This window comes from Vigna unguiculata, chromosome 7 (assembly GCF_037176805.1).
Source record: "Vigna unguiculata cultivar grain cowpea cultivar isolate G323 ecotype 2 chromosome 7, ASM3717680v1, whole genome shotgun sequence".
Lineage (NCBI taxonomy): Eukaryota > Viridiplantae > Streptophyta > Magnoliopsida > Fabales > Fabaceae > Vigna > Vigna unguiculata.
In genome coordinates, this window is record NC_140798.1 from 3,766,462 (window position 1) to 3,779,170 (window position 12,709).

A 12,709-nucleotide genomic window follows, 5' to 3' on the forward strand; every position below is an offset into this window, starting at 1 on the left:
ATATTAATTCATATAATGGTTTCAACCACAATTTCAAAACTAACAATTTTAAATATTTTACAAACATTCTTCTAACTTTCAAGAATTCTTTAGTATTGTAAATCTAATTCTTTTCATAAATCTTTAAAGGGAGTTTATACTTAAAGACATTAGATAATGTTCATGTTTTAAATCCTCCTCTTGATCTTTTGGAATATCCATCACATCCAATTATATTTTTTCATATTTTTTTTTCTAAACTTTACTTTATGTAAATATAAGTTTGGTGTGTCCATGTAATAGGTTTCTCCGTTGTTTGGTCTGTACATGTTTTCTTGATAGATTTTCAAGAAATTTATATATTTTGTATGATTGCATTGTGGAATGTGATTGTAATAAAATTTTCAGGAGATACAAATATTGTTGGATGTTCCACGTTGACTAGAGATAAGATCAATTCATAATATATAAGTGGGTGCAATTTTCATCTTATAAGCCGATTTTGTGAGGTTAAGTTAGACTTAAAGCTCACTTCTAACATGGTATCAGAGCCAAGTTAGAGCTTATCTTAGCGAGCTTTGTTGGACATTCAGTTCTACCCGATATCGGATTGCTAACGGATCACTCATTAATTTCTAGTCCCACACGAGATGAATATACCTCGACTTAGGAATATGTTAAAAGTCGAGTTACGCTTAAAGTCTATTTCTAACAAATATTATACTATTATTATAAATTGAAATTAAGATGTTATAACTATACACTTTTATACTTAAAGAGTAGAGTGATCTAATTGCTTACAAGTGTACATACAAAAGTTAAACATTATTAAATGTACCTATTTCATCCAAAGGTGCACTAGTTTTAATGTAAGGTAAATTGGTATAAAGAGCTTCCTTCTAGGATGAACACTTTGTTTAAATTATTAAATAATTGGTGAGAGATGATAATGTGGTCTCCAACAACAACTTTCACCCGAAGAACAATCATAGTCTACAAATCTGACACATAAGATATGTCAACTTCCTTATAGTTTGAATATCACCATAGAAACTAAAATCTAAAAAAGGTAATGATAAATAGTTGATTCAATATAACAATTGATAAATTTTATTCTTAGCACAATAAAAAATTATTGTTTTAGTACAACAACTTTAACTCCAGTATTTTTGCTAATGCTAAAGGTACCTTAATATATTATTAACTTTGAAGAAACCACAGATGATTTTAAACTTATACAGTAGATAAAAAGTTGGTTAAATCATATCATTCATTTCTATTTTTGTAAAAAAAAAATTCAAATCAGTCTCTTATTTTATGTGTCTCAATTTGATTTGTATTTTAAAAAATTTGATGCAAGTTCTTTTTATTAATATTGTAATAATAACATTAAAGGTGACTCGGTTTATGATTTTTTTTAATTTTTTTATATAAATATGTTTATACATTTATTTAAATAGATTAAATATAAAATGTCTGAATTTAATTTTTTTTTACTATTTTTTTTTAAATTTGTTTGACATTTCAATTATGTTTTATGAATATTGAAGGTGAGATATGTTAAACGGTATAAAGAATATAAATTTTATATCAGATGTGTTTAAAACGTCAAATAAATTAAAAAACAAGACTAAATTTATGTTTAGGAACTAAATTGGATTAAAATTTAAAAAAAGAACGATTCTAATTTTCACTTAAATTTAAGAAAAAAAAATTTAACTCTATTTAAAATTATTACTAACAGAAAGATTTAATTTCATCAAATTTTAAAATAAAAATTAAATTGAGACATATAAAAAAATGAAACTGATTTAAAAGTTTTCTAAGAAAATAAAAACGAATGACATAATTTAGCTTAAAATATTTCAATTGAACATTAAATGATTTTTTGCAAGTTCTGATTGTGATTGAATGAAAACTTGATCACACATAATGAAGTAAAACAATTTAATAGAATGAATTTAGAATTTGAAATCTGAATAATGAATTTGACCTATTATTCTGTAAAAATGATAAGTAAATGTTGAATTCGATAATGAAATTGATATAAAAATAGTAAATAAATGTTTTTGAGTAAATGAAATTATATTTATTTAGGAATTTAAAATTATAAAATTAAATGGTTTGAATTGACCGCACATCCCAGTGGCACTGACTGTCTTATGATTTGGAAGAGCGTGGATTTGACGTTTGACTTGTCTTTTCCTTCCTTTCCTTCTCTCTTCCCAACCCACATTCACACCTTTTCCTATTCTTCCATACCCTTCATTTTTACCAACTTTTTTTGCTTTACCTTTTACAATAATTATTTAATATTTTTTCTTTAACTTTAACTAAATTTTATTAAATTAAAATTACTAATCAATTTATTTCAAAATACTTTTATTCCGATATTAGTAAATAGAATTATCAAAACTATTCCACCTCCCTAATTTAGATTTTATCAATGACAAAAATATGAATACGACAACAGACATAAACATAATCTTTGAGAAAATTAACTGAAGCTGAAAGTTTTACAAATTAAAAAACTAAGAATAAATTGAAAGCTAAACGAAATTTATCAAAAACCTCAAATTGCTGTAAGCGATACAAAATCAATACCGAATTAGTACAATATTAAACCGTTACAAAATAATTTAAAGAAAATAAATAATAAACTACAATTTTATTGTTCTTTAAAAAATAAAAATCAACCCAAAATATTAATATTTTTCTTATTCTACACATAAATTTGTTATTCTAGTAAATATTTATACATATGATTGAAATTTCATTTTAAGTACACATAATTATTTAAACTTTTATAAGCATTTGAATTATAAGAATCTATATATTTATGTTTTACTTTGTTATTTAATAAAAAATATGATATTATGCATTTTTAATATTATTTTGTATATTTTTATTTATAAAAGTAATTTTATCTTGATTTGATCTCAGTTGAAATCTATTAAATCTTGAATAGATTTGCATGCTTCCACTGCAATAAAACTTATAAACAGTGACCAATTTTAATAATTAATAATTATTAATAAACTATAATAATGATTTTAGATATAAATTTACAAAATTAAATTATTAGTTACCAAAAATAGTCACTATTATGAATAAAAATTTATAATTGGTAATTAAATTGATTTTTAAAATCAGCTACCATTGTTTTGATTAGTAAACAAAATTGGTCACTAAAAATTAACTACTAGGTTATACAACCAAAATGAAAATTAGTTTCTAATTTATTAGTGACCAATTATAATTTTTTATTTATAATGGTGACTATTTTAATAACTAATAATTTTTAATTTCATAAATCGATATCTAAATTGATTATTATAGTGACTAACTATTTTTAATTTTTAAAATTGATTTTTAATTGAGGATTTTGTTGTGTTCACTGATTTGTCTGATTATTGGTTAAAGTAGTTTATAAATATAAATGAAGAGACTGGATATGTTTATATAATATTTTTATATAAAATTCAGTTTTTTATAAATAAAATATATTTGAAAATACTTTTTAATTAATTTTAAAGTCTTATATTATTTTATTTGTGAATAAATTATATTTAATTATATTTGTTTTACTTCGGTCGTTAGTAGGAATGTCAAAAAAAATTCATACACGCGTGTATCCGTACCCATAGGTAATGGGTACGGATATTTTTTCTATCCGCATGTTAATGGGGCGAATATGAGTATCATATGGCTACCCGCACATATATGGATACGGATACATACGAATATTTATCTAGCGGGTAGGGTACGGAGAACTACTACCCGTACCCTATCCACCCATTGACATCCTTACTTGTTATATACTTTTTAGTGTATTTATTATTAATGTTTATAATATTTTTTAAAATTAGATAAAATTGAAAAACTGAAAAAAATGAAGGGTTAAATCATTTTAATTAATTACAATAGTTAAGAGAAGAGGTTCATTAATACAATGATTACTCAATAAGACTTTTCGAAAATATTAACTGTAAAAATGGAGAGGGAAAAAAATAGAATGGTGGGGAACATAGTCTCCTTCCAACCACCAATAGCACCACTATACCTTTGTATTTCAGAGCGATTTTGGAAACATTTTATGCAACTCTCCGACTAACTTTCCTAAACTTTTATTTAAATCATGCATTCTTAATTTTAAATGGAATTTTATCCTTTAAAAGAATATATAAATAAATATATATATATATATATATATATATATATATATATATATAACATTTTATACACAAAGTATATGTGATTGACAAATAATCTTATTTCTTGTTTATGTGGTTAAAAATTAACCTTTGATCATATGAAAAAGAGATTACGTTCTAAATGAATGTTAATGTATAAAAATTTAGTATTTACTGATAATAAAAGGAATATTATGAATTTAAATATTATTATATTCTCACTTTTTACTATTTAATTAGTTAAATTAAAAATTATTTATTTTATCCACACAATATATATATATATATATATATTCTAAATAAATAAAGAATCATTTCATTTGTAATTAATATTCTATTTGTAGTAGGTGGTATTAAGAATTATAAGGAACGATTAATGAGGTGACAAAGTGAACTTATTACTCAAAATGTCCGTTGGTCCATTCAAAATAAGATAAGGCAAATAATCCGGTCTGTCAAATTGACAGGTCAAAAGAAGAACAGGTTAGACGAGTCTGCTTACTTTTTTTTTTAAATTAAAAATTAAGATCATAATAACTTAAAAGATTATTTTTTAATGTTATATTATATTGTTTTAAGGATATAAATAGACAATTATATTGTAATTTAAATTATCAACACCTACAAATTAAGTTTCGATTATTAGTTATAAAAATAATTTAATATGTAGATGTAATAATTATTTTAATTTATATAATAAAAAACGTTAATTAATCAACTAAAATTTAAAAAATATTTATATAAATAAATATGCTTTTAATATTATATATACATATATAAATAAATTTTAAAATTAAAATATTTTAAAAAATGACCAATTAACCATTAGTCCACATTTTAACAAGATGACTTATAAATTTTGATCTGTTTTACTGTAACAAACCAGTTCGACTTTATTTTTTCTTTCAGATAAATATGTAATCTGGTTACAAAATTTCTAACTCATTAAATGATGAGTCAAGTTAAACTAATTAATTTTTAATTCAAATAGTGGGAAGCCAATCCTTACAAGTGAGGTTGACTTACTTTAAGTCTCAATCTCTAATATAAATATGTGATGAAAAATTTGACCTAATGTTTGAGTTGTGGAGGAGTGTTGAGGTGAAGAAAAAATGCAGGGACATGGAGGTAGGTATGATTGTTTTTTGAAGGAAGATGAAGTAAGGTTGAGGCAGTTTTGTGTTGTTTGTTAATGTCAAATTCCCCATCTTTTCAAGTGATGCAAAATCTTTCTCTCTTCATTCTCTTCTAACTTCTTCATCATCGACAAATCAAATTGGTAATACAGGTGGATATGCGTTCTTTGTCTCACTCTCCATGCATTTGGATGCTCATCAATCACACAATATTTATGCTCCACTCTTCACCGTCACTTCCAACAACCGTTGTCTTTTCTGCCTCAAACTAATGTCATTCACTACTTCTTCCTCATTACTTTTCTAATCAATCTTTTTTTCATCACAATTTGTTGACTCACAGAAGAGAATCATAAACAAAACACAACATTTCAGATCATAACTTTATACAAATATAAAGCAAATCTTTACTTTCTATATGAACAAGAAAAAAAACTTAGATATAAATTGTTCAGTATATATTTATTAATTCAGTATTTATTTGAATAGTCAAATACAATATGTTTTTAATGATGAAAAATATTTTAGTATTATTGTTTTGTTTGAATTGAAGGATGGAAAGTGATAGAATGAAAAAGGAAAAAAAAAAGTGCTAAGAAAGGAATGGAAATGAAAATTATTTGAATTAAAAAATAAAAAATGAGAAGAAAGTGTTTTTATTATAATATTATTTTATTTTACTTTTTACTATTTGTATATTATTATTTTATTTATCTATTATATTTTAAAAAAGTATAATTAAAATAAAAAAATTACTTTATATCAATTGATTCAGGTTTTACAGCATGTGCTCTTAACAATAAATTTCTAATATTTTACCCAAATGTATTGTAATTGAATATATATTTTATTTAGCTTCATTAAGGTTGTTGGTCCTTTGACAAATAGGGGTATCTTGATTTTAATGGTGAATATTCACGTTACAAAATATGTCATTCATTTGACGTCATTAGAAACTAAAATAGAAGAGAAATACATTGATAAGTTCCAGGGTTAAATATGTTTTTTGTCCTTAATTTTTAGTGAGAATTAGAATTAGTTTCTTTTGGTAATTTTGAATCAATTTAATTTCTTAATTTTAGAAATGTGTGAATTTAGTCTTTTAAATCAATTTTTTTTAAATTCATTTGATATTTCAAACGTGTTTCTCAGTTAACATTGAAACGAACATGTGTCAGACAGTATAAACAAACTAAAATACTATAATGAAATGTGTTTGAAACGTCACATAAGCTTAATAAAAATTTGGTTTAAAGAACTAAATTCACGTATTTACAGAATTAAAAAACTAAATTGTTGTTTCAAAGTTTTGAAAAAAAAATAATTTTAATTTTCACTAAAAATTAAAATATAAAAAATATATTTAACCTTTCAAAATATAAAATTGGCAACATATATGTAGAAAGTGAAAAAAAAATGTTATGTTAGATATTTGGTAGATGAGGATTAGATATGTACTGTGTTATTGGGAAACGATGGGAAATCCACATATGGGAAGTGGTTGAAAAATAGAAAGAAAGTTTGGTGGAGAAAAAAAGTCAAAAATATTATGGTATGTGCATGTAATGTTAGTGGTGGAATATTATTATGGTCAACTCAAAACCTTTTTACATTGACCCATTAACCAAATTCCCTCATTAATATCAGATTCCACTAATAAACTTTGTGACAGCATCACTTTCACAAAAACACCCAGATTTTAGATTTGAGGAGGAGAATTTGTGATTGGGTCAACCAGTTTTGACTTTGAAATGATGAATAATGGATGTGAGGAACAATAGGATTTGACAAGGTCACATGAACTACTCTAAGCCACAAGTTTTGTTAGTCTTTCATAAAATTATTGCCATTTCACTTATACCTAATTTCTAATGAGTTTAGTCCCATCGTCTTACTCTAAATTTTCAAACTCACATACTCATATAACAAATATCAACTAAAAATATATATACTTGATGCAAAAAATTTTAATATTGTCATCCCTTTTGAGGGCCACCATTCACTAATTTTTTATTTTGATTATTCACACTTTTCTTACTTTTTCTATACTATTTATGTGTCTTTTTTAACTCAAAAAAAATCATATTATCATAGAATTTTACTAATAAAAGAAAATATATCCATAAAATAATATTTAGTGATGAATTTTATTGACAAAAAAAATTCGTTGGTAAATATAATTTATCGAAATATTTTACCGATGAAGTTTGTGATTTTAATTATCAATGTAATATTTGCCGATAATGAATTTATTGATAAAATTTGTTGGTAAATTTTATCGATGAAATAGACACCAAAGTTTCTGTTTTAACTTTGGCCATGTCATTGTAAAATTTGTTTGTAAATTTGTTGGTAACAATTTATTTTAATATGTCGGTTAATCAATTGGTAATTGAATTCTGGGTTAAATATGTTTTTGGTTCCTAAAATTTAAGTGAAATTTGTAGTTAGTTTTTCTTTGAATCTTTTAACCAATTTAGTCATTCATCTTTAGAAATGCATGAAATAGTCATTTAACCAAAATTTGTTAAGTTTATCTGACGTTTCAAGCACAAATCATGATAGTATTTGAATTGTTTATACTGTGACACATCTTCGCTTCAATGTTAACTCAAATATTATCATAAAACGTGTTTGAAAGGTTAAATAAACTTAACAAAATTTGGTTAAAATGACTAAATTCACGCATCTCTAAAGATGAAGGACTAAATTCACACATCTCTAAAGATGAAGGACTAAATTGGTCAAAAGTTTCAAAGAGGGACTAAACATATTTAACACTTGAATCTTTTGAAATTTCGTTAGTAATTACTTTTTGAAAATCTATTGGTAAATTAGTTGGTAATTGTATTTTCTAAAATTCATCCATAATTTTGTCAATAAATTCATCTATAAAATGAGCTTCATTTTATTGTCAAATTTAACAAAATATTTATTATAAATTAAATGGATATAAGTGAGTGGAGAATCACACCAAGTTGAAATATTCACTACTAAAAATTCTCATATTACATGAGAATTTTCTTGCAAGTTTGCTAAAAAAATTTGTAAGAAAAATTTTTTTTCTGCTATTTTTTCTAAGAATTTTAATTGGCAGATAATTCTTTCGTGGGTAATTATTTCCTACAAAATTATAAAATTCACAAGTATTTCCTACAAAATTTGTTGTGAAAAGTGTTTTATACAAAATATTTTTTAAAAAAAATTGACAACAATTTTCTGTAATTTTTTTTATAACAAAATTTATAAGTATTTCTTAAAAAAAATTTCAAAACAAAATTGGTAAAAAATATAAATTTTTTTATTAGTGATTATGTATAAATTGATTTTGGATATGAATATTGTTTAAGTCAAATTATTTAAGGAACTATTTAATTACTTAGCAATAAGAAAAACTAATGTGCTACCTATATACCACATAAGTTGTAATAAGAAGTGATGTTGAATATTGTAATTTAAAGCACTAAAATTTTATGTTTCTTGGCTTCTTTATTTTCATAAGTCAGCCTCCACAAGTCCCTCGTTCATCACCCCTTCCTTCGTCAACGTCACTTTTACTATCATTAATTAATAATTTATGTTTTCCTAATTATATTCCACTGTACTTTTAATTACTTTCGGATAAATTATAAAAGTTCCAACTTCAATGAATTTACAAGGATTAAATATCTTTTTTTCCTAAAAATTTAAAATTGGTTTCTTTTAAAATTTTTTAAGCAATTTAACTATTCATCTTTAAAAATATGTGAATTAACTTCGGGTTAAATTTTTTTTTGTCTCTCAAATTTCACTGAAATTTAGAATTAGTTCATTTTCACAAATTTTAACCAATTTAGTCATTTATCTTTAAAAACACGTGAATTTAGTTCTTTTAACCAAATTTTGTTAAATTTATATGATGTTTCAAACACATTTTATGATAGTATTTAAATTGTTTACTCTGTTTGACACATTTCCGTTTTAATGTTAACTCAAATATTATCATAAAATACGTTTAAAATATCAAATAAACATAACAAAATTTAATAAGAATACTAAATCCACATATTTCTAAATATAGAAGATTAAATTAGACTAATTTTAAAATTTACTAAAACTTATGAAAAAAAAAACATATTTAACCCGATTTATAACGGAGATAGTGTAAAGTGAATCTCTCTCACAAATTACCCCTTTGGAATTGTTTTGGTTTCTAACTTTTTTTCTTTAATAGTTTTGGTTTGTAGCCATTATATGAGTCAGAGCTGACAAAGAAGAACAAGAACAGTATTAGTTAAATATTTAGTTAAAGCGAGTAAATGAAGCTAAAATTTACAAAGTTAAAAGAACATGAACATCAACATCATGAAATAAAGAAAATGTGATATTTTGAGTTTGATTAAAATTTGTTGAATATGTGTGATGTGAGTGATGGTTGGTGGTAAGAAGAAGTTAGAAGTTACAGCAGTGAGTGAGAGAATGTAAAAATGATTTGACAAATGGAGAGAGAAACAAAGTTTGAAGTGACATTTTGGAAAAAGGCTAAGCCAAAGCCTTTTCACTCTCTCAAACGGTTAACAATAACCATTCCTTTCCTTCATTCTTTCTCTTTTTACCTTCCTTCCTACCATTTTCGAACCTAACATCTACAACCAAACAAAAATCATTGCCAACATCTTTTCTTAATTCGCACACATACTTCAAACAACTAAATGTCAACTTATTTTAACAATTATTTAGCCTCGAGATTAAGTAGTTGGTTTTGTGGTAAATTTATGTAAAATTTGTTAGAATTAATTTTTTAATGCATAATTAGTGTGTATTTGGCTTATAAGATCAATTAAAGATAATGATATTTTGACAACTAAATTTTAACAATTTTTTCTTACAATTTGATATGTTATTTTTTAAGTATTTTTGAAATATAGATAATTGAGAAAATAAAAAAAATGGAAGCCACTTGAAAGATAGTATGTCAAGTTGTTAAATAAAATTATCAAGATTTAGTTATTGAAAAATCATTTTTCATCACTTAAATGATAAAAAATTTATGTTGAATGAGAAACAATTAATTATTATTTTTGCGTTCGAAAATTGATTCAGACCAAATCAAACCCACAATGGCTTGATAAAAAGAGAACTCGAATAAATTTAGGTTATAATTTTTTCTACCACACATACTGTTATTTTGACATTCAACAGATTTTTACATCTATTTTATATTTATTATTTTATCTTTTAATATTTTTTTCTTTTTACAAATTAAAAAAAATACTTTTTTAATAACTAAATTATTTTTTAAAGTGAGTTGTCAAGTAGATGTAAGAAAAAATCAAATGGTAAAATAGTAAATATAAAATAAATGGAAAATTTTGTTGAGTGTCAACTAATAATATCTTGTGTTTAACCTAATTCATACAGTAAAATTATCTATGATGTATTAAATTTGTTTGCTATTATATATACCTCACTTTAATTATTTATTGTAATTTATGACATTATTTTTTAAATAAAAAATATATGATATGTTTTGATCGAGTATTATTTTTAAGAGCTTACCTATCATATGTCGCATTAATCCTTTTAAGGATTTATAAAACTAATGAACGCATAAAAAAATAATTTAAGATAATAGAAAAAGAGTAAGTGAAGGTAAGATTGCATGTTGTGTTTAAATTGTTCTAAAGTATTGTTAAGAATACAAGAAAAATGCATCTTAGGATATGGTTGAACATTAATTACTTTTAAAGATTTATTTACATTGTGTTACATAAGTCTCTTACAATAACTTTTCAGATAGTATAATGATATTTTGATTAATTTTTTTTATCCATTTTTAATTCACTATTCAATCACTCTTAAATTATCATATCACATCATTAAACAAATTAAAATAAATAATTAAAAAATGATTTTGATGATGAATTAAAAATATGTCAAAATATCATTATCTTTTTAAATAATATATTGGGACTTTCAATACTAACAAGAACACAAAAAGAAATAACTCAAGATAAGATAAGAAGAACAAGTGAAGTAAATTTTAGATTAATGAAAAAATAAATAAAATATACATGAAAAAAAAAAATCTAAACCTCCTTATCATACACATGACGAAAATTGACAACACTTTGAAATAAAACATATCCATAAAGTAGAAATAAAACTCAATCACATGCCTTAACTTTTTATACAAATCCATAATTCTTTAAGGTCCACTTTAAAGCTTTTAAAATATAAGATATATGCTGGTATATAAATGTTTTTTAATTATACAAAATAAAACTTTTATTCAAGAAGTTTCTCCTTTTAAGATATACTTTTTCATACATAAAAAGCTTTTTTTTTTTTTCTTTAAAGTTAACTTCTGTTATATAATAAAGTTCACCTTTTTAAATACGTTAAAGGCAAGAATAAAAGTAAGGAAAATTCTTTTTTATACTTTTTAAGACTTTGGTTGATATAACTCAAATTAGAAATTTGTATTAAGAAATGAAGCATTTATCATATAAATAATATAAAATTTATATTTCAGGTCATTAAAATTATTAATAGTGAATTTAAGTAAAAACCCTTACGTTTTTCAAGGTAATCCTCTTGTTCATATCTAATATTTATGACATTCAACTATTAAACTAAGAATTTCCATGTACTATGTTTAATGTATATGACTACGGTATAGAAGTACAGAATTTATTTTCTGATACATAAATAAAGGAAGAATTTAAGAAAAAATACTTTTTTTATACATAAACATGTACTAGTATTAATAACCAAAATCAATTTATATCCAACAAGTGAAGTAGAGATACAATTTTGTATTTCATGGAACAAAGATTCAAATATTCACTTGTCCCATGTAATTAAATAAAGACAACGTTAATGTGTTTCGAAAAAAAAAAATATTTTGACCTTTTTTTTTTAACTCACTTCTAATTTATTATTTAAATAACCCTTTAATTATTTATTATAATTTTTTTAGTGATGTGATATATTAATTTAAGAATGACTGGAGTTGTGGGTTAGAAGTGGTCAAAATTTCACAAAAATAATAAATTTTCTCATTTTAAATGTCTTTTAATATATTTGAACTCTTTTATATTAAAAATAACTTTGTTTGGGTCAATCGGCTCAGATTTCAAAACAGTTATTTTTTTGTATATAAATAATTTACTTTGTTACATATGTGGAGTTTAACTTATTGTGCAAATTGGACCACCTTCCTTTACTTCTAAAAATATAATAAACAAACTATCTATTTATTTGAGTAACATTAATAGTGATAAACAACTAGTACATATCCATGTATAAACTATTTTTTTTTATCCAGATAAGTATGATTATTTTGAATTTTTTTATTAACAAAATTACAAAAACCTATTTTGTCTTGAAAAAAGTTAGGAATACAATTTTCTTTCTAAT